The sequence below is a fragment of the Tachysurus fulvidraco genome, chromosome 17, assembly GCF_022655615.1.
Source record: "Tachysurus fulvidraco isolate hzauxx_2018 chromosome 17, HZAU_PFXX_2.0, whole genome shotgun sequence".
NCBI lineage: Eukaryota > Metazoa > Chordata > Actinopteri > Siluriformes > Bagridae > Tachysurus > Tachysurus fulvidraco.
Window position 1 is genome coordinate 8,924,558 of NC_062534.1, and position 25,120 is coordinate 8,949,677.

At 33.9% G+C, this 25,120-nt stretch overlaps 1 protein-coding gene and 1 long non-coding RNA gene across 6 annotated transcripts in view; one reads left to right on the forward strand and one right to left on the reverse strand.

Moving 5' to 3' along the window:
* Window positions 1–1,666: 1,666 nt before the first annotated feature.
* The window catches only part of frmpd3 (FERM and PDZ domain containing 3), a 125,777-nt gene continuing 102,323 nt past the window's right edge, over window positions 1,667–25,120 (forward strand). For all 5 annotated transcript variants that reach the window (XM_027135345.2, XM_047802580.1, XM_047802578.1 and 2 more), the window contains exon 1: window positions 1,667–2,076. The gene's annotated coding sequence lies outside the window, so the exon portion shown is untranslated. The remainder of the gene's footprint in view (window positions 2,077–25,120) is intronic.
* Window positions 10,571–21,557, reverse strand: LOC113635731. The gene is made up of 3 exons (XR_007138334.1): window positions 21,401–21,557; window positions 19,436–20,318; window positions 10,571–11,987 (listed from the first exon to the last, which is right to left on the reverse strand). It is a non-coding gene; the product is annotated as an uncharacterized LOC113635731 (long non-coding RNA).

The window sequence follows — 25,120 nt, forward strand, 5'->3', positions numbered from 1 at the left end:
GTTGCTGATTATTACAGAGCCCATGAGTATTGCAGAACATTTCCTTAGAGTAAGATGCTATTTTCTTTAAAATCAACAACAACAGCTTCTACATTTTTATGTAATAGCAGACATCAGGCTTGCCATTTAATGACTCTGATATGCTTAAGTTGTCAGTCATTTTTTAAATGGCCACCTTCCTGTTCATTTTTCTGTCCTTTTATTGGCTTTTCTATCTATAAACAAGATCCAGTAGTTATTGTATTATGCAGTGATCCCCTAGAGTTTAATCAGACTGATTAATAGAGTGAGTGTAGCAATCTCAGCAACACACTGCTTAGAGATCACAGCATACTCAGGGTAAAAGCGCATGTGACATTTTTTTATTTGAGCTTGTGCACTTGGAACAGTAGTCAGACAGTAATATAACATTAAACTTTGTTCAAAAAAATCATTGGAACCTCACATCTTGATTGCCACTTTCTGCTATAAGCTATCTTTTATCTGCTCACAAGACATGCATGTATGCTCCATTTGTGATTCTTCCTGGTTCTTTGGTTTGTGGTGTAATGCATGAATGAATGAATGAATGAATGAATGAATGAATGAATGAATGAATGAATGAATGAAACTTCAGTGAGGAATCAGATTTTACAACTTACTGTTCCTTAAGCTTCAATACACGAGAAAGAATACATTATAGCATAAGCACCAACACTTGCTAAAAGAGACAAGGCTTCTGTCTGGTATGCAGGATTCAAAAGGACAAGACCTTAGGTTCTTTTGGGAACACATGCTAGCATCACATTCAGTCAACCTCTAAACTAGGCTCTCCAGGAAAATTCACCATAGCAACAATTCATTTACGTAAGAGAAAGAATATTATTGGATTGACAAGACAGTGGTTTCATTTCGATCAATTGTAACGTTGAGGGACCTGTTTAGTATGCGGCCCCTTGCTCTCAGTAAATATCCCCAGTCCTTCATCAGCCTGAGCGACATAAGCTGTATGCCTAGATTTGGCTCAGTCTCCTTTTCTCTCTTGTTCTTGCTATATTTCTGTGTTTATATCTCTCTGGTACTCTCTCAAGTATTCTGCTATTACGTTTTGGATTGAGACAATTAGATGCTAGTTGACTGACTAGATCAAGGGTGCCATTATCATCAGAATGTAAAGAATTTATTGCTTGATAGGATGGAACCAGCTCTTGGTGTGTTTAATGCTTTGTCATTTAGCCTAACATGCAGTGTTAATTATTTGAATTTTAAAGGATCCCTGTTCTCTATATTTTTGATCAAAATATGCAAGTATTCCGATTCACTAGAGATGGTGTCAGCATGTTTGACTCTGTAATTTGTCACTGATTGTCCTCTGCCTACATGTGTGAATAATGTGTAGGGACAGATTCCATACTCGAATAATTCCACCACACATATCCATATCCATCGATATTCGCTTACACAATCTAACAGGCATGCACTGAGGCACAGATATCTGTTCTGCTCTTCATGACGCTAAGTCTCTCCACCAGCCCCCCCTTCACTTCACTTCTTCTCTGATTGATGCCGATGGAAGAAACATGCCGTCTCCCTTTTCCTCCCTCCCTCCTGCTGTCCCTCCCTCCCTCCATCCACCCCTCGCTACCTCCTTCTACCCCCCTCCCCTTGTGCTTTCTCTCTCTCTCCGTCTCTGCATCACAACCACACTCGCTGGGTCTTCCTGAAGAACGGAGGGAAACATATGCAAGCACCGGTAAAAGGGGGAAAGGGAAAAGAGAGAGGAGGAAAAAGAGGGAAAGTTGAATCCAGCAGATGAGCACAGGTGCATGATGGCAAGCTCCAGACAGAGATGTTGGAGGTCCTACCTGTAAGCCGTAGCATCCACTGAGGCAAGATGGAATGACTTGGGTGAACAGAAGCGCACTGGAAACCCACGGTGGACTGCTCACTAGGAGCTGTCTGTGATCCCCCACACGTATACAGACAGACGCACACACGCACACACACCTGTCTTGCTGCTAAACCGCTAACTGGCTTCCCAAAGAGCATAATTGCCTTGGCTCTCACTGACTGATGGATACAGGAACACAGAAAAAGGTAAGACTTCACTATTGCCTGCTGGTTGAGCTGCTTTAACCTCTTAAATGCTAAAAAAAGAAAAGTGCCTTGTCTTTTTAGAGGTTTAAATTCAAATTACTGTACCAGTTTATTGCTGTAATGATGTGTCAAGTTAACTATAGTTATATATTCAAATGTGTTTTTCTAAATATATCTCGACACACTTGGACAGGTACAGTATTTGTTATGCATTATGTGAGGGTGCCCAGACAGGTAGGAGATCAGTAAGCATATTGCAGAGACAGAACTCATACTTATTCTGAGTCAATTTAATGATTATGGCCACCAGCATATTGGTAGCAAACTGCACATACAAAACTACATAATTATCTCTCTATTCTCTATTTCTGTGCAGGGATTTAGTCTTTGTGTTGTCCTTCTTGTTATTGATGTGACTTGAATTTAAAATGGATGTAGAGTTCCAGAGAAGACTGGGGGATTTAAAGTTGGAAGAGGGTAGAAATGCAGCTCACATCTACAGTGTTATTAGAGTGGAAAATAAAATTATTTGGGACTGACATTGACAGTCTACAATGTTCTAGCATTCCTGAAGCCTGAGCTAAATTGTAAAGATAAATTCTGTTATAGACCTCATACCCACAAACAGAAAATCCACTACCACAATAATACTTTTTTTGGAATTCATTGCAGTGTTGTGTTCCTGTGTAGCCTCTACCAAATGGTAATACAGGTTGACTCCTGTATTGTTTTAGTTTAGCAGTCACGTTTATTATACAGTTTATTATAATTTTAAAACATGCAAGCTGACATAGGCTAAAAACTCATTTTGGTTAATAAATCTGTCTACTTACTGATTTCATCCTATCACCTGCCTTGCTCTTGTACACTTTTGTACATTAAAATAAGGTGTAACCCTTGATGCTCATCTTACATATAACTCTGCATATTAGATGTTAAGAAACACAGCCACAATAAGATGTGCTAACACAGTGCATTCTTTAATAATCTTTAATTTTTTTTTTTCAAATCAAATAAACTCGATTTATCTATTGCAAGCTTTTGCTAGCTGCTTGACTCACTGCAACTTTGAGTAAATTTCAGATAAAATGCCATTGGTTAATCTACATTGATTTCGAATTAGTTCTGTATTGACAATTACTGTTCCTTTTATACTGTAGATGGAAGAGCTCCAGCATATTGTAGACCAGCATATCCTGCTGATTATCTAATGCAGTGCAATCCATTGCATCCCGAGCATTTAATTGATGTATTTTAATCCATGTTTCCTACTTTAATAATAATAATAATAATAATAATTATTATTATTATTATTATTATTATTATTATTATTATTATTATTATTATTATTATTATTATTATTATTATTATTATACCAACTATCTATTAACAAGCTATCTTCATCTTTCTATGTAAATAAATAGCATTTTTCCCAATAAATAGTTTTTTTTTTACTTTAATGAATTGACTTACTGTATTAACATGGTCAGACCAAAATGAGCTTAATACTAAATAACAATTACAAGCAATAACAATAAGTTATTATTTAGTAGCTGTCTAATTTTATGTAATGCTAAATTTGTTTTATATTTAAAAAAAAAATCAGTTCCAGTTCTACTTTCATATTTATTAATTAAAGCCCTTGGGTGGAAAAGAGTCCCTAGATTGGATTAAATTAGATTAAATATTCTATAATTTATCTCCTAATAAATTACGATTTTTAATTGGTGTAAAGACTGATGTAAAGTTATTCACTTAATGGTCCAAAGAGGATGTCTATGGTAGCAAAAGTCAGCACTACAGTTCTTTTCTGGAGACTGGAATTGTGCCAGTGTGTTCAGTCACTGGAGAATGTGCCTTTTTGAGAGCTTAGCTGTCCACCCTTGTTGGCTAGAACATACATCACTCCTGTATATAGCAGGGTCCATCCGTTTTACCTACTTTGATGGGGGCATGTGGTTGTTGAAGCCCTCAGTGATGCTCTCAGTAGGAAAGCCATTACTGAGATGAACACACCTAAGGGTTTTTGGAAAGTTGTCAATCTTTTAACCTGGCCAGGCTACTGTACATACAGTAAGAAGATACAGTATAATGGGGTTGGCTGTCGATCATGATGCGGTTTCTGCTTTTTTAGGATTTGGCCTGAGAGAGATAGTTATCAGTCTGGACACATATAGAATGCTGATTGGGCACTGCATGGCCTAAGGGAGGTCAAAAGCTAAACTAATAATATCACCATCACTCCATCTTTGTAGCATGGTGTGCCAAAGGAGTCAGAGTAACAAAGAAAAAGAGTGAGAAAACATTAGGATTGTTCATAAAGAATATGATTTCTGTGTAGATATTTCAGATCTAATTTAGCTTAATAATAAATAATAATACATCATAATACTCATTAATGACAACACCATTTATAACTAACTGTACTGTATGACCAAAAGTTGATGGACACCTGAAAAGCATGGACACCTGTTCAGCAAGGACATATCAACATGATAAACAAGTGACCATATACCTTTAGCCATAAAGTATATATATACATGTGGTTAAAGAACACATCACCTAGCAAAGCTGTTTGACAAGATATATGCTTGAAACTCAAAGCTAAGAGTTTATTACATGCTCCTTACTGTATAACTTACTTTAGGTTTTTGTTGTATTCACACCTAACAGCACTTATTCACTAATTCATTTACGTCATTAATGGGTTGTTTAAAGTTTCAGTTATGGCTGACTGAGTTATCACTGTCAGTACATCACTGCCCAATGTTACCTAAACATGACAAATATAATAATGTTTTTGCTACAGGATATTTACATCTTTATTGTATTTTTTTTTTGTTGTTGTTTTTGGGGAGAGAGCTACCATTCTACCAATCTAAAACTACAGCAACAAATTGAAATCAAATTAAAAATAATATGTCCCGAAAACTAGAACCTGTAATGTAAATGTGCTCCAATCTTTTGATGACAGGACTTTTATTGCAATTGCAATGGAAACACAAAATGATATTCAAAATAACATAAGAAAACAAGTTTTGGAGAAAATAAATAGATATTATAGGATTTACATCTGAAAAAATAATCATAAGATATATTTTCTGCACAATGGTATGAAAACCTTTCTCTAGTAGGCTACAAAGAGGCAGCCATATTAAAAAGGCAATTTTTACACAGCACAATGTCATTGTGCTTCTGTTGATTGTCTGGCAGATGAGCTGGAAGTAGTTGGCACAGGTAAAAAGCACTGCAGTGCCATATAAAACCCCATTTCCAAAACACACCCACACAAGATAAAACTTACTAATTACACTAATTATGGTGAAGGACATTTAAACATGGTAAGCAAGTACATTATTCAATGCGGGGTAATTCAGTCTAGCGTTTAGTTACTGCCATGCCTCACTACTCTATTCCATGTCACAACATATCTGCTGCTTAAATACAGGAATGGTTCACATAGCTACGCATTGTAGGAGATTGTTGCATAGTTTACATTCATGGTATTTTACCAACTTGGTAAAGGTTTTTGTTATCTTCGTTAATCAAGATGGAACATATTGCATGGATCCTGTGCTTAGTAAGCTAGTTCCAATGTACTGGCTTAGGTTGATTTGTGTATGTGAATATAGAAAGAAGAACAACATACATTGACTAGATTTTTAATGCCAGAAACTAATTAATCATGCTGTTGGTTGAGACATAGTGTTTATGTTTGGAGTAACATAGATTAATATGAGCAAGGCATAATCGTGTGAAGCTACTGTAAAACTTTTTTCACAGCTCAAATGAAAATGATTGTCATTTCAAGAAATTTTGTTTTTGAGAACTTGCATAATGCATAAAACAATGGGCCAACTGTCAATTAAATATTTTAAAATGTCTTGCAAAATGAATGCAGTTAAATAAATGAATGTAATTTGTATTTTTTAAGTTAATGAGCCTTAATCATTTTATATTAGCACAGACAGAAAAAGCATTAGCATCATTCTATATGTTTGCATAATATGATGGAAAAAATGAAGCTGTGATCATCATGAAGGGGCACCGTCAAGTTTCAGATTAGAATGTATTTAAGTATCATCGAGTGTTGTGATATTTAACTGCATTTCCCATATCTTTTGTTTAAAATCTAGCTTTTAAAATTCCCCATTTTGAGGAACGCAATCAAATATAGCCACCAAAAAAAGCCTCGAAAAGCCACGTTTAAACTAGAATCCCTCATTACATTGATGTTTTTTGTGTATTAAATACCTTGACTTTAAAATAACTGAGCCCATCTTCATTAAGTCATTCACAGAGTTGAAAAACTCAAGTCAAGAATTCAGTATTTAATATATCAATATCAAAATAAATATTTATGCCGGAAAATTTACCCATATGCATAATTTGCTTAACATGCATAACTCCTTTCTGTTTACATTTAGTTTAGTAGTTAGATCTGTGGTCTTAATATTTGACACATGGAGTTGCCTGTGGTACTACAAAAGGTATAAAAATAGCATTTTAGAACCTACATAGAGCACAATGTACAATAAAATGTCATTTGACATTTCGTCGAAAGGCTAGTAGAAGTAGATGTCTAATAGTAATGTTTACTTTTATGAGATGAGAAGTTAGAGAGTTAGAGAACAGATTGCCTCATACAGTTGGTTTCCATTCTAACAGAAAATAACCAACATGCATATGTCTGTTTTTTCTTTTTACATATTAATAATATATATATATATATATATATATATATATATATATATATATATATATATATATATATATATACGTATATATATATATATATATATATATATATATACACATACATATATATATAAATATATATACACGTATATATATATATATATATATATATATATATATATATATATATATATATATATATATATATATATATATATATATATTCACATCCATGATGCGAATCTCCCGTTCCACCACATCCCAAAGGTGCTCTATTGGACTGAGATCTGGTGACTGGGGAGGCCATTTGAGTACAGTCATGTTCAAGAAACCAGTCTGAGATGATTCGCGCTTTATGACATGACGCGTTATCCTGCTGGAAGTAGCCATCAGAAGATGGGTACACTGTGGTCATAAAGGGATGGACATGGTTAGCAACAATACTAAGGTAGGCTAATGTACTAATGGGCCCAAAGTGTGCCAAGAATATATCCCCCACGCCATTACGCCACCACTACCATCCTGAACCGTTGATACAAGGTAGGATGGATCCATGCTTTCATGTTGTTGACACCAAATTCTGACCCTACCATCCGAATGTCGCAGCAGAAATCGAGACTCATCAGACCAGGCAACATTTTTCCAATCTTCTATTGTAGCCTCAGTTACATGTTCTTAGCTGTCAGGAGTGGCACCCAGTGTGGTCTTCTGCAGCTGTAGCCCATCCGCATCAAGTTTCGACGTGTTGTGCATTCAGAGATGCTCTTCTGCATACCTCGGTTGTAACGAGTGGTTATTTGAGTTACTGTTGCCTTTCTATCAGCTCGAACCAGTCTGGCCATTATCCTCTGACCTCTGGCATCAACAAGGCATTTGCACGCACAGAACTGCCGCTCACTGGATATTTTCTCTTTTTCAGACCATTCTCTGTAAACCCTAGAGATGGTTGTGTGTGAAAATGCCAGTTGATCAACAGTTTCTGAAATAGACCAGCCCGTCTGGCACCAACAACCATGCCACGTTCAAATCACCTTTTTTCCCCATTCTGACGCTCGGTTTGAACTGCAGCAGATCGTCTTGACCATGTCTACATGCCTAAATGCATTGAGTTGCTGCCATGTTATTGGCTGATTAGAAGTTTGCGTTAACGGGCAGTTGGACAGGTGTACCTAATAAAGTGGCCGGTGAGTGTACATATACATATTATAATATATTTTAATACTATTATAATCAATAATACATAATAAATTAGATTATGGATACCAAAATGGCCCCCTACATTCCTATGACTAATTAAAATTATGTTTTTTAAATTGCCATGCTGATTTTAATCACATGGAGCTGTTCTTGCAGTTCTGCAGCTCAATGGTGGACTAATCAAACCCTCTGGCTTTCATCTTGTTATGAACCATCCACAACCTTGACCACATCACACTTCTCTTTTTTTGAGAGATTTCCATTTAGTTCCCATGGAAACGCTTGGTAACTCATACAGGATAGATGAAAAGACAGATATGGTGCTCCGAGATAAAGCCAACAACGAGAGTCCACCTACTCGGTACTGAAACACTAGAAGCACTCACTATAGGCAAAGAGCAGTCACTCACGACACATGGCATGTTCTCATCTCTTGTTCGACACTGCTTAGCCACTTTCTCAGATTAATCCATACATCCCTCAGTCTTTTCAGTCGCTTCCAGATGCTTAACTCTGTCAAGTGGCTTCTCTCCTCTTTGGAATTGCTTATGCTATGGTATGAATATACCATTTATAGATTCTGGGTAAATATTTACACTACTTGTTCCTATTTAAATTAAGCACTTTTAATTAGGGAGGTTTATTCTGAACGCTATAAGCAATTTGAGGCTCTGTTTCTGTGCCTGTGCAAGCATATTTAGCTTATGTATTCTAAGCAGTACTTATTAAAAAAAAAAAAAAAAAAAAAAAACTACTTTTTTAGTGTCTTAGCTGGTACCATCAAATGTACATCTGTTGTATGTTTTACCTGGGATGGTGCATGAGGACTAACTTTAATTAGTTTAAAACCTTTTAATATATGAATTAGAGGTCATCAAAGTCCAGTTGTGTGCTTTATATTGCCTGCAAAGGTGAAAGACACATAGTTACAAAAAAAGAAATGTACCCTTGATGGTATACCACATCACTGATGAGGAAAAGCACTTTTTTTTACTTTTTATTATTGAGTGTATGATGCCAGTGGGATAGCTATTTTGGTAAGGTGACATTTTTTTATATGCCGATTAGGGTGGAACGACATATCGGGGTTGTGACATTTAAATTGACTAGAGCAGTGGTATTTTAAAATCCAATTTTGTTTAAAATTATTTTTGCTTAAAACCACAATTTAACTAAAATGGAATAAAGTATAAAAGTTCATTTTCCCCTTTTAACCATTTTGTTCATGTACACTATTAATAACACCACACGTTCATATAACTTTGACATACTTGATTTCTTTTTTGACTTTAGATAGCTGCCTTTTCCCACAACATATAACACAGTCCGACAAAATCTCTGCTGTTTTCTACATATATCATTTCACAGACACCCAGAATTGATTGTGCTGTTGTGATTGACAGAAAGACAGAGTGCCCAATTGTGCTCTATACACTCCTGGCCATGGATGGCAGTGGCATGAGAATTTGAATTTGCTTCTGCTGGTAAAATACATATTAAATATTTTAACAACTAACAACTCAGCGGTTATACTTAACAGTGTGCACAGACAATCAAAAAAATAATAATAAAACTTTCATAAACATTGTCATTAGATGTATTGCCTAAATAATTATAGGAAATTAGCTGTGAGCTAGCATGTGCATTGAAAACAAATAATGCCAGCCAGCTAAATTGGGATTAAAGTCAAAAGGTCAACAAACTATGAAAGATCATTTGCGCACATGTTTAAGTCATTCGGTGCATTATTGATTTTAACTGTTCATTCACAAACATGAAAAATAAATAAATACAAGACACAGCAGGATGGATAAAACCATGTCTATACAGTCAGTGTGACCCTTACCTAGTTAATGTGAATTCTATAAAAGTTATAACCGAGAAACACAACATGAAATGCTTTGAGATTAAATTCACATATACAATGTTGCTGCCTTAGTAGAGGTGATTTTCCAGATTGAATTAAATTCTGAGTGTTCACTCATTTGCATGTGAAAATCATTGACACCTTTTAAACAGGAGAAAGCACAGCCAAGAAATGTGTTTAAATAAGAAATTATATGTAGTCTTTATGTTGGTGATGTGCATTCACTGTTTAGAAGAAGCCTTTATTTTTGTCAGATATACATTACAGCACAGTGAAATTCTTTCTTGATATATGCCAGCTTTGAAAGTTGGGATCAGAGCACGGGGTCAGCCATGATGCAGCACCCCGGAACAAAGGGGGTCATGGAGCTTGCTCAAGCAGGGCCACAATGGCAATCTGGCCATGCTGGGGCTTGAACCCTGCCCTTCTGTGCAAGGCCCCAAAGCCTTAACCACCTGAGCTACCTCTGCACCCGGTTATTAGATTTATTACAGTTTTTCTTGAATTCGATGTCATTTGTTAGCGAATGGTCTTAATATTTATTAGTGCACTTGAAGTGACATAGGATTAGTTTTACTATAGAATTTGTAAGTTTTAACGACAATTTAGATGTTGTTGGTTAGCTATGAGAAAAAATACTATTATGTATAGTTTACAAAAATAGGTACGTTTATCAAAACGTCATTTTATTGCTTAAACTAAATTCAATGCAAACAAGTTTGTAAACACCAGATTACAATTTTAAATTGAAATTGATTTTAGAACATGAACATGATCAATTCACATAATATTAACAATGTGGTAACTGTTGCAAAATGCCAGCAACCTGGGTTTAAGCCTCAGTTGTAAACATAGTTTGATGTTTATTCAGAGCTTTGAAAATACATGATCAATGTAAATGGAATTCAACATCATCAAGTGGACCTGATGTAAGCATTTGAATTAGCTTTTATTGTCTGTCACATTATCGTTACCTTACATTACACCAAGTACTATAATTTTGTTATTGTTGATTTATATTATATGACTTAAACACTCTTGTAATTACTAACCTGAGTTAAGATTATTATGTTATTGTTTTTTTAAATTGTTTAAGTTAAAAATGAATAGATATAATAAGTAGATTTAAAGTAGATTTGTAATAGATTTAAATATGTTTATAGCAGTAAAACAAGCATCAAGCCTGGAATTGGTTTGTGATTATTTATGTCCCATTTTACATTTATTTATGTCCCAATTTACATCCTATTGCTTTATCAGAGCTTCCAAGTACAGGTATATATCCAGTTATGTGTATTTGGTTTCATTGACATCACCAGAAATATCAAGAAAAGTAGAATGTTTGTTACAAAATAAATGCAACTGCTTGAACTTATATGAACTTTCACTTGCAGTTGGAATGAAGGAATCCTGAATGTTGGTGGTGATGCAATGGCCTCACCATACTTCCATCACTCTTGCTTACAAAGCCATTCTTGCTAATGTGACATCAGTGTTGATGAAAGTATGAATACCATAAAACATGGCGTATGCTAATATGACATCATTATTTCAAAATCAGCATCAATATAAAATCTATGACCTAAAGACAGAAAATGTTTAGTTATTTTAAATACATTTATTTAATATTTTGTAAAAAAAAAATTTGTTCCTAAAACTTTTCTTTATGCATTTGAACCAAACCAAATCTTGTAAAAATGTGCCACTGTTTTCCATATTACCAGTGACAAAAAGTTATACATTCTGTAGATATATTATTAAAGATATATTTTATGTTCTTCCCAAACAGGAGCAATTGTCTCATAAATTCAAAGGGAATTCATCTGAAAGCCAACAAAATGAGTTTGACATGAAGCAGAGTTGATAATTAAATCCAGTGGTGTAGTACAAGCAGATATCTATGATTTATTGTTAGTCTAGGAATTCTCAGCTGTGATAATTATTAGTTAAATGTACCCTTTTATTTATGAAAGAGATAATATGATAAATTTGTTACACCACAAACTTATTCATTATTACAATAGTATATACAATTGCTCTCAGTATGATGCATGGTCTGCCATTATTCTCTGTGGTACTGTATGCTGCCATTCACCATGGGATGTGTGATAAATCCACATTGAAGCACTCAAATCCGCTTGAGGGGAACCTGCGGATCAAATCATAAGGATTCTTTAAGAGGAAGCTTTTACCAGGACCTCAGAACCTGTCTGCCAACATCACAGTTCACAAGACACAAGTTAGTGTCAAGAGCGCACTCAAGTCCTGTTAGATGGTTTACTTACTAATGTGTAAATGGTGCTACCCAAATGCCAAAATGCATTGCATATCTCTACTCATGAAAAAGTGCAAAAACAAGGAGAGCCATAAAGCTAAATAAACCATTAACTGTAGTACCTCACTCTACTCTCACACTGTATGAATGTTCAGAGTGAAGCTCCTGAGGCACAATGACTCACCTCGGCACATTTTCATGCACAGTTGGTGTGTTTGTATGGATTATCATCCTAGAGCTAAATTAATCATCTAAACACATACTGCTTTGATTAATTTAAAGCATTGTTAAGCGCTAATCATGTATAAATATGCATGTGAGACTACAGTATATGTAATGCATCCTGCATAACAGACAGGGTTCAAAATGAATCATTAATTTCAATGTCATCTGGTTCTAGTCCCAAAACAACAACAGACCAAAATACAGACCACCATAAAAGTAAAGAGGGATAAGTAGATGACTGGCTTGAGCTACTCAATAACTTATAAATCTTTAAATGCCACAAAGTGAAAATGAAAAGTTATAGCGAAACATATAGTCGTATCTGATTAAAATTTTATTAGAATTTAATGGATTTTGTCCTTTACATCCTGATTCTGAGTTGCAGCTCTTAAAATTTATATTCCGTCCTTCTCTCGATATTTGAGATTGTTGATGCCACAAAAACCTGAAGAAATCTTTTACACATTGCATTACATGAGAAACTGTATATACTACAGTCAATATAGATTAACATGACATAGTTTTAGACTTTATTTCACAAGAAAAGCTCAGATTTATAATGTCATTCAGGATACCTTTTTCAAATCAATCTAACTAACACAGACTCAAACACCTGGTTCATCATTTGTTTTCATGCCATGTGCAATATTATGTTGTGCATATAATTTCTATTACTTATCTGTTCTCTCATCATATGGATAATACATTTTAAGTATTTTACCTTTTTCAGATTCACTACACTCACTATAATAGTGAATTTTCCAGTTGTCTATTTATTTGCTTCTGATAGTATTAGTATTGTGAATGGAAACCACAAATTGAGACCAAATCTGGGGAATCTTAAATGATGCATGAATCTACAGTTTGGGCTTGAAATAAAATCAGCCCCAAAATGTATTTACATTTTTTCTACATGAAATTTGTACATTTCATGGTATACAAATAGGAGAGACCAGGGACAGTTAACAGGGGACAGTTGTAACACCTTAAATTCCTCCAATAAGAAACAACCTAGAGTGATTACACTCACTGTGCACATGCTCAGTTAGTCTCCCTCCATTTTTGCCATAAAGGGAGCCACATATGAATGTTCCTGATGGAGTTATCTACAAAAGATTGTTTTTGAGGTAAAAAAAATTACTTTGGATGCTGTTATATGATCAAATGTCTATAAATTCAAACAAGTATTATTAGAATCACTATTTTGTAAGCTAAAAATACAAATGGCTAAAAAGTGTCAAAGTAGCAGTCAAGCTAGCTCACATGAGATGACATGCGTTACAACCGTCCCTGTACACTTGGGACGGTTGTAACATTAGAGAGACTGTATTGAAATCAATTTTGCAACCTGTACATATTTCATAAAACCACTTAAATACATTGTTTCAACAGTTGACAGATTGAAGTTTATAATATAACAAATTGGTTATTCCAGTAAGTGGTTTTTGATGTATTGCTAAAAATTGCAAAAAGTGTTACAACTGTCCCTGGTCTCCCCTACAATATACTTTTTATAAGTGGTTATGCTTACATCCTCATGAAACTGCTGTATCACCTATACATTTTCATAAAAAATCTGTAGGAATAATAACCAACAATGATAAGGCTTTTTCAAAGAAAATGTGGATTAAATTAAATTGTACCATACATGTGTGTAATGTTTAAATGCAGCTTCAGTTACCAAACAGCTTTAATTTTGTTATCAAAGTATAAAAAGTAGAATGTAGAAGGATACATTTAGTAGCAGATAGTAGAGGCTCAAGTGAGAGAAACATCTTTACTACACTATATAAAATTTGATATTTATTTTTACTTCATTAAAGGCATCAAAGCTTTGGCCTATTCCAGTTTGGAGCCAGCAGGCACCATGTCCTCAGATCCCTTCATTTAGCTAAGTATAACAATTAGGCTAATATCTTACAGTTGCAGGTCACGGTAATACATTTTGGCTATATGAGATACAGCATGAGATCACTAACATAAGCAAATGTAATTATCTACATGCACAATATTGCAAAAGCACTGGGAACTTGGACAGGCCTTATTTCATCATTTATCCAAAATAATTGATACAAACAGGATTATAGTATTGGTACTATTGATTATTCGTACATTATCTATAACTCAGATTAATTAGCAGAATTTAATATAATGTTTAACATTATATTTTATTAAACAATATTTTTTGTAACTGTATGCTCCTAATCATTAAAATTAACCAACACTGCTTCAAATAATAATGTTATTTACAGTATTGCATCCATTAAAAATATATAAGAAAGGAATTCTTACAAAATGAGTTGCAAAAAATATTAAGAATTTGAAGTTATACCATGGAAAGGCATAATTATGACAGTTAGACAAGATTGCATTAGTATTTAATAACAAACTAAAATAAAACAATTTGTGTTAATCTACTGTAGCTATTGCACACTCCAGTGTTTCTATAAACCACCGATAAAGGAACAAAATCAATAATTAAATCTATCAGCCTGAAAGTGACATTATCTGTCTTATCCTCTGTCATTTGGAGACTGGCATGAAAAATGTATCTACTCAGAAAAGCATCGCATAAGACTGCATTACATACGCACCTTGAGTTACTTCTTGCTCCTTCTGTTTGTGTGCATGACTATATATTCCCTGTGTTATCACAGCCGTCTCAACACTGTCTTGCATTACCAATCTCTGTTGTGACTTTACTCCTTTGGTGTCGTTTGTATAATTCGGTATTAAGTGTTACCATGTGTAAATCGTGCTTGCTGCATACCACCATCTGTCACTGCCTTTTTCCCCAGAGCCATTCACTGACTTGCTTTCTCCATTTATTCTTCAATCATTCCTTGTACAACAGCCATAGTTGAGATTTCAGCAGCAGGGCCAGAGATACAGTGTGTGGCCTTACTCAGTAGGCAGGCTTTTTGTGAATCACACGAAAAGCTGTTCTGAATTCAGCTGTCTTATTTGAATCAGTTGGTCTACAGAATGGGATTAGCATTGTTCAAATCTCATTTCGTGTATCGGTAGCTGCTGCTATCCAAACATTCTAACATGTGTTTATGAGATACAGTACAGTGTCTAATATTATCACAGCCATGCCTTATGCTTCTCTTTAACTTATTTAATATCTCCTTCATCCAGGTGTAGAAGTTCAGGCTCACAAACAGAAAATATCACCACTGAGGCACAGATATTTGTACATAGATACATTCGTTTTTTAGGTATTTTTTTCTTTGCTGGTGTTACTTTTCAGAAAGTCACATGTTTCTTAGTGGAAGCTATTGAGTCTTCATCTTGAGTTAAAAAAATACTATGAAACTATAAAAAATACTTTTTCAAGCTTTGAAAAAAGTCTGTGTGTCTGTATGTATGAATTTACTTACACTCACCAGCCACTTTATAGAAAACACTAATGTATTAATACAGGGTAGGTCCTCACCTTGGTCTCAGTACAGCCATCATTCTACACAAGCAGTTGAAAACCTGCCACTTTGACAGCTGCACATTCATTCTGCAAATCTCATGTTCATCCACCTCTCAGTGGTGTTCAGCTGGTTTTAAATGCAATGACTGGTGAGACTGAGACAATGAGATGGAAATTGGCCATAAAGATTAGCAATAATGCTCAAATAGTCTGCAGCATTCAAATGATGAATCATTCATTTATCGTGCCAAATGTATTTCAAGAAAACCCATTACATTACAGCCTACCTAAACTGTTGTTCATGGCAAATTAATATTTTTCAATTTTATTGTTTTGACCTTTCATCAATAAGACCTTTTCAGCAGCAGAACTGATTGGACACTGATTGGAGGTTGTTGTTTTTTAGCTTTTATTGTTTTTTCACAATTCTTTGTTCTGAACGAGTGTGAAAATCCTAAGAAATCTGTACTTTCTGTAAATTCTCAAAGTAGCCCATCTGGCACCAAGAACCATGACATGGTCAAAGTCACTGAGACATTTTTTTAATGTGAACATTAACAAAAACTCTATTATATTATTTATATTGAATTTTTCCTGTTCCTGGGAGTGGCATGGGAGTACATATTTGCACATTACGCAGCCAATCCGGTTAATGCTATTAGGTACTGTGTAATTCACAAAATGATCAATAAATATTGACCTAATTATGAAATTAGAAATAATCCAAAAGTAATCAAGCTAGATTACACTTGGGTAATGCACCCTATCACATTAGCAAAGCATTTAAATTTTTTAATTATGCAATATGCATTCAGTTCCTCATTAGGTTTACAAGAAATGTTAATGAAACTGATGAAAGGCCACTTTTTATACTTATGTCGATATTAGTATGCTAATTGGTTATCTTAATTAATACACCTCATACTCTCAAACCTACAGGAGACTGGTTATTGGTTACTCAATTTCCAACTTGGAAATTATTTGTTTTGGGTTTTCTATAATCTGGTCATCTCACTGCTCAGAATTCTTCATGGTTTTTCTACAAAAAACAAGAAATCTGTATTTTATGCTTTTAAACTACCATCAATTTATAAACACAGTTCTATCTATAAATTATTACTCTGTATAAATGGAGCATAGACAAAGGTGCTTTCTGGTTTTAGCAATATTCTGGAATACATGATATGAACACAGATAATTTAATTAATTAAAAATGTTTTTTAAAAATATATTAATGCATATTCAGATTCACACTGTACATATTGATAGAAGTGCAAAGCTAAATCGTTTAACCTTTTCCAGAGAATGCACAGCAACTCCATTCCTGTTGGACTGTTGTAAACTCCAGCTACTGCAGCCATAATTTAGAACTTTAATGCATGAGTCATATAATAATGCACAAGAGATGGCATTAGTTGGGAAATTGTTTGTACGGCTATTTAAGAAGCAAAGAACTTTTATTACCCAGGTCTGAAAGCTTTTGAAGTAGCATGTCTTGATAAAGTGCTTGCAAATGTCAGTGAATCATTTGGTGAACATTATATATTGTTGTTTGTGCTAACAAATTTTTTTATCCTTGCTTTCCCGGTTTGCTACAAGCGTTTGCTTATTTCAAAGAAAATGCTGTATTTAATATTTTGAGTGCAAACATCATTCCTGTATGCATACATCACTTATATGATTAGAGGAGGTTTTTCTAAGGCATGGTTTATACTGGTATATACTGTATAATGCAAAATAGTTCAGCCTGAACCTGAACTTATTAACAGTCATGGATTGTCATTTGAATCCAGTTTTAAATAAATTATTTTTTATAGTTAACAATATTAAATGAAATTGAATATATAAAATAAAATAAAATGTTTACATTATCTACAAATAGGTTTATTTTTTGCCATCTTAAGTAAAGAATATTTTATGGATAAAATTATAAACATCACTAGCTAAAAGAGAGAAAGCCCATAGCACATAAGCTATATCTTTCAAACACAAGCATATACAGCCCTCAGACTACTGAATGTATACTAGGGCTTGAATGTAACTCTCATAGAACAACACTTTTATTCTATTTTTAAATATATAAATTCTGTTGTCAGACATGAACCTGGGCAAGTAATATGACCGTATGCAATATGTTCTTGCCAGTAAGCTTTTTGACAATAGCCAAGATTGGCATTAGGCAAGATTGCACAATTTATGGAAAAATAAAAAATAAAAACACAAGGTCAGAACTTTAAACCTTAGATAATCCTGACCTGCAGCTCTTATGGTATTTTAGAGAACAATGAGTCATAGCCTGTATAAAGTCCTCATCTACTTAAATGAGCTTTTGCACTTTAGCATTGTACAGACCATGCCATGCACAAATACCTGTGGGTCACATGCATTGCAAAGCATCAGACACTTTTCACTTATGATTAACACAAGTAATTTGTGGCTCTGAAATAGCAGGCCTTGAGAACAATATACAGTGGAGGCCATTAGGAGTTAGAGTAGTCACAGATGGAAAAGGTCATTTTTAATGAAACACAAAATGGGGAACAGAAGACAAAATGGTAAATCTTTAACATTTAAAATGCTAAGTGAAATAAGTACTATTAATCCTTCAAAGTTATGATGTAAAGGCTAAAAGTCAACACAGACCAAAAACCTAATTTGCACTTTTAGAGGTTTTGTTGTTTTATAAACTTGAAGTATGTTTTTTTTTAAATACTTTTTTAAAGAATATTATTTAAAATATCAGCTGTGTATTTGAACATTATTTGGGAGTATAAAATGTCTAGAGTGTGAATTTAAAGCTGTGAGAAATCATGAGCCTGGTTCCTACATATTTTTTTCTGTTTAAAAAAGCCTTTGTTGTAGGCTGCTACATAGAACCTTTATTTGACATATTGGACAAACCATGGTAACCACTGGAAACTTTGTAGTCCTCCAAAAACTGGTGAAGCAGAAATATTGTTGGTTGGCAGTACACTTTACATAGTTTTATACAAGCAAGGAAGAAAAAAAACAAAACCTTAATTTCTCTCAGAAGTACAAACAAAATTTACCATTCATAATACATGGAAGATAGAATGAACAAATAAACAAATATAATGCAAACAAAAATAAAAAATACCAGTGATGTTGTGTGTTAATTGGGAGAAAGGTAATGGCATTTTTTAATCATTTGCCACTTTCACCTGTCCCCAAGTATAATACGATTTAAACTTATCAGTATTGTCAGAAAGTATTTATTTATCTCTGACCATGTGAAACAAATTCAGCTCAAGTGCCATTCATGCACTTCATTTGTAATTATTTAAAAGTAGTTTTCGGGGTATTGTTTGTTTGGGTAACATGCTAATATTCTGCAACTGAAAACTACTCCCAATTTTATAAAGATGTAAAATGGGGAAAATTATAAACATCTCTTTACAGTAATTCTAAATGTGCTGATGTCTTCAGTAAATTAGCAAATAAGCTATACGAAACACCGTTGAGGTTCAGTGAGGGCAACAGTCACTAGATGTGTGTGCTTTCTAAGAAATCTTCCTTAATATTATCTGAAATGATCTTACATATGAAAATCTATGTAGAATTATGTCAGCTATTTATCTGTTTTCAAAGAAACTTTAAAAAAAATACTTTATCTTGGGACATTTCTACATATTATGCTCTTTAGTATTTTTACCTGCATTTTGTGCAAACTGGAATCGCTCTCATGCCCTCTTCACTGTAAAAAAAAAAACAAAAGTTGAGAAAATGTAGAAAGAAAAAAAAAACAAGGCAACTTGATGCTTGTGAACAATAGTTTTATAGTTCAATTAGTAACAATACTTGTTTAGACAATTTAAATTTGTTTTTAGGAGACTGTGCTACAGAATTTAGCTTTAACTTTAAATAAACATAAACAGCTACTCAAGGTCTTCAGTATTACTAGTATTTCCAGGTAGGGTGGAGCTACACTCTGCAGAATATGGTTTGGATACACTTGCTTTAAACCTTTTAAAGATTTGGATATATACTTTACAGGACCATGGTGCCACACAAAACAAAGACAGGGCTAAGGACGCAGTAAGTAGTCCTAGCCACTTAAAGTGCAACTGGGCAACCTGGTGAAAACAGTGCAAGACAAGACACAACAAGACAGACAAGACAGTGCAGGACAAAAGACAGTGCAAACAAAAAAATATAAGACAATACAAAAAGACATTACACTAGAGATAATAGACAGAAACAGCTGACCAGTGTAAATTTTGTATGTTCAGACAATATTACGTTGGCAGAAATATTGGAATGAACATGGTGTTATAGCAGGTAACAATTTTTGTCACCTTTAAAAACATACAAAAGTAACAACCAAATAGCCAAGTATGAGAATGATGTTATCATTACCCAAATTAATGTAGATCAAACCATAAAATATTTAAATACTGGAACATAACTTGCCCTTTCTTCAAGCCTTTCCAGGAACTCATTCATTTCATGTCCAAAAGCTGCTCTTCTGGCTCTGCATAGTTTTAGAAGCTTAGCTGTGCACTTTTCAATGGCTGCCATAAAGCCTCCCAGAAGGGCTTTGATGGTGATATGGGAAAAAAAATTAAAGATCTGTTTAAAATAAGTAATATAATTCATTAACAATTGCATTATTGCATTGGATAAACAATAATGAAACTATAAACAATATTGAGTTCATATTACATACTGCAATCTGAACATCTAATAAGATGTGCAGGCCACTTCACCTGAACCTCCACAATCATTGGTTGCTCTAGGACCACAGGGAAAATGTTATTTTCATTTATTGTGACATGTTTCTTCTTGCCTTTGTGTTATCTGAACTGAAGTGTCAGTGTGGTTTCATGGATGTTCCAAGGCATGACTGACTTCTCTATGCTTTGCCTTCTTCAGGGTGAAACTCTGACAACTTGCATAATCTTTTTGCTTTCTGTTTACAGTAAATTCTTTGCACCTTGCATCTCACTACTTTATTAATTATTTATTACCATAATTGTTTAACTTGTCCTTTATGCTGATCAACCCTTCTTCATGTTTCTACAAATCTCTCGGAATTCACGCAATTCACAATTTAATTTAGAAAGTTTTTGACTGATTGTGTCGGTGCTGTGGTGTTATTTACTGTAGATTGATTTAGGTGGGATCTTAAAACACCTGCAGTTTTAAAGGCTCAGAGGAACTCCATACACAGCAAATTCAGGCCTTAATGCACACTACATTTGGGTGTACATGTGAGACCACTGAATATACTCTAGCACAAATTTAAATTTATTCTTTTCTGGGAGTTGATTTTTCAGCTCTTTTCAGGAGTTACAAATAAACTCCTGTGGGAGAGTTAAAAATTCTACTAACATATAGAGTTCAAATCAATTCCAAACTAGAGTTTATTTAAATAATAACCATTTCAAATACTTAAAATATCTAAAACACTAAAATACATTTACAGCACTGTCATCTAGAGTGACTTACATTTTATACAACTGACCAATTGAGGGTTAATAGCCTTGCTCAAGGGCGAAGCAAAGGCAGCTTGGTGGATCTGGGATTCAAACTCACAACATTCTGATTAGTAGTCCAACACCTAAACCAGTGATCTGCTACTTTCAAACAAGATCATTATTCTCGGAAAATTACTCACAGCAAAAGTCCAAGATAATGCAGCTGGGTGTGGGTAAGATGCAGTGTTGTAATGTAACAGAGTACAAGTACTACTTCACTATTTAAATTTATGTCACTTTCACTTTTACTCACTTTCACTACATTTTCAAGATAAAATGTATACTTTTACTCCGTTATATTTCCATTAAGCTTACTCGTTACTACAAAATAAAATCAGAAGAAATGTGTGAGACTGCAATAAGGGAGGTTTGGCGAATCACTGCTACTAGATTGCATTACGCACTTCCGCATGCACGCTCTACGGAGAAGCACAGGCACGCGCAGCGTGCATGCGCAGTCAGAGCTGGAGGGGTTTACCTAACGTTAATCGGCGGAAAGCCACAAAGACGGCAACCAAAAGCAGTGAAATTTCACTATCCTTATTACCAGAGTTGATAGCACAAACAAAATATTAATGCAAACAATCAATTCTATACTACATAAAAATAACATCTATTGATTTGGTCTTTGTCTTGTGAATATTGTTTTATTAATGACTGCATTCATTGGACACACTGTTAGTAGAGAATGCACACATACATGAACTGATTTGATTCAAGACGGGCATCATTACATCATGCATAAAATTTTGGTGTCCACTTTTGCCATTTTAAATAGTACCATAACATTTGGCTTACTATGTAGTCATATAATACATAATATAAAACTCTTCTTGTTTTAAATTCTCACTGAGGGCTAAAACCCCTAAAGATGATATCATAGAACCGCCCCTGCTCTTATGCCTACCAAAAATCACTGAAATATTACTTTTTACTTTTACTTCAAATACTTAAGTACATTAAATATCAGAAAATTACTTTTGATACTTAAGTACAGTATATATCAGATACTTTAAGACTTTTACTTGAGTAATATTCTAAAAGGTGACTTTCACTTCTACCAAAGTCTTTTTCTAGTACTGTACAATACTTGTACTTTTACTCAAGTATTGCTTTCTAGTACTTTATTCAACACTGGTGAGATGTAAGATGAAATTCTTTGGTGATGCTGCTGAGAATGCTTCAGAAGAACATATTCGCTTGAACTCCAAAATCTGCAGTTTTAAGTCTTTGAATCATCCTGGAAAAAAGATTCAACTATATCCTCAGTTAATTCTCAACTTTATATCAATTCAAATTATTACAATACATTTAGAGCACTTGTTTAGAGTAATTTGTTCTATTATATATACAGTATATAGAATTAATATGTATAAATTTAGGGTGAAAACCTTGTAAATGTGCTTTGCTGCTAAAAATCTTTCAACTTAATTTAAAATTTAACAGACATTACTCACTAATTTCTGGTTATTTCTCTCTATGATTTTCTCAACAAAAAGGTTTCCATATGTTCATACAGCCATATGAATATCGAATTGCTTAAAAGAAATTATTCTATAAATATCTGCTAATCTGGGTCTCAGAGGCCTTTCATGGGCTAATCCGTATCTAACCAATGACAAGCATCCAAAATGATATGCCACAAGCCGTATTAGTATTTACATAAAACCTTTTGACTTCAAATGACAAAAAAAAATAGTTACTGATTCAGTTACGTCTTTTTTAATATACTGTCATAAATACATGTTAACAATTATGAGTTTAGACTTTGTTAAAACTATATATGGATTATCCAATGCATTTAAACCATACTCTGAGCTCTATAACACACTGCCAGGTTGGGAATCAAAACTATAATTATTACTCATGACATTAGTAAAGTCCAATTTGCCACCAAAATAAATTGGAGACGAGGAGAAAATGCTAAAAAAAATCTCTTACAGATACACAATTAGGATATCAATAACTGTGTATTAATTTGCAAAGTGATTTTCGCAGAGATTTATTTCACACTAGCCAAAGCTTAATTTTAAGCAAAATATGCTTACAGCCAAGACTTTGTTTAGCAATGAGTTAAGTTACAGTAGTTGGCTACTGAGTGACAAATTAAATAAAACTCCAGCGGTTTTGTTATACTGTGGATGACATTTATGCTGCATGGCTTTTGTCCAAAACAACCCTTAGAGAGGCATCACTGCAAATCAATAAATAGTCTTTTGACTGACCTCCTTTATCCTATGATAAAACATTTCTTTCTTAATGTCACCATCCAAAATGTATGAAGGTTAACTGAATGGTTTGGTGAGTTTGATATTAATGTATATCATATATAAGAAATAGCCTTCATGATAGCTAGATCTCATTCCCAACTGAACTAATACAGTAGATAGTGCTCTCCAACATGAAAAAAAAATGAAAGAATATCTTTTAGAAGAATGGTGTTCATGTCTTTAGTATGGTTCAAGTCTCTTGTAAATCTCCTGGCATGTCCAAGGCCTACTATCTCATAATTCCAACATGGATCTAATACATAATAACAAAAGACCTTTCAGTACAGTTTTTCTTTGTTTACGTATGAAAGTTTCAGAGTCAAAAGGCTTGAAAAAAAAATTATAGAGGTTATCATCGGTTATCATATCATCTGTTAGTTATTGTAGGCAAGTCTAACAAATTACCACAACTTAAAAAAGCAGAAAATGGCATGGTCTCAATCTACTAAAATCAATTTTACATAAGTTGATATTAGCAGTAATAAGTGGTGTGTCACTGTTATTTTCTTGCTGTCTTTTTTTAATACATTCACTGGACTTGTACATCTCACATTTCACTTTTCAAAGTAATTGCATTTAATAACTTGCTTAGATAATGAATGAGCCATAATAATTTATGAGAGCTAATGGAGTCATTAGGGAGGATGTAATGAAAAGGTTTACTCTGTCTGGGTTACACTGGATGGGAATCCACAAAACTCAGTGCCCAATTTGTTATGTGCAGTGCCAAAAAATGGCATTCATTAAGATCAAGCTGTGAGGCACAAACTATTTTAGAAGTAATTAACCAGTAATTAACATATTATTAAGTGCAGACCTCTAACAGACATCTAGGACAACTTTATAAGTGCTTTTCTAAAGAAGCATAATTTTTCCCCTTTCAAAGTCTCTAGTCAGCATGATTTAAGTGTCAATTAATATTTTTGGCCATTGGTAGATGCCTTAGGGATACCATTGTTTCATTTCTCAAAGCAAATTGTTAATGGAAGAATATATACCTTTGATTTATTCATTCAAGTAAGACCAAGCTTCTTCTGTGTGCCAATTTTAATTGCTGGTTTCAATTTTATTGAGATGCTATTGGTCATTTAGGTCTAAAAGATACTGGGGCATTTAATAAACCATAAGGAGTTCACAAACCGCAAGTAAATTTCACTAAATAAATAAACTCCTTATGAAAATTCTATACAAATTCATGAGGTTGTGGTTAGATTTCTTATATAGTGGTGTGGAAAAGTGTTGGCCCCCTTCCTAATTTTTTATTTTTTTGCATGTGTCACACTTTAATGTTTCAGATCATCAAACAAGTTTAAATATTAGTCGAAGATAACACAAGTAAACACCCCATGCAGTTTTTAAATGAAGGTTTTTTTATTAAGGGAAAACAAAATCCAAACCTATATGGCCCTGTGTGAAACATGAAAGTGTGACAAACATAAAAAAAAAACACACAAAAATAAAAAATCAGGAAGGTACGGTGGCCGAGAAGTGCAAAACACATTAACAAATCCGAAAACAAAACAACAAATGCGAAAACTAACAAATCCGAAAACAAAATGACAAGTCACCTGTCACTCAAGGTATGCATGA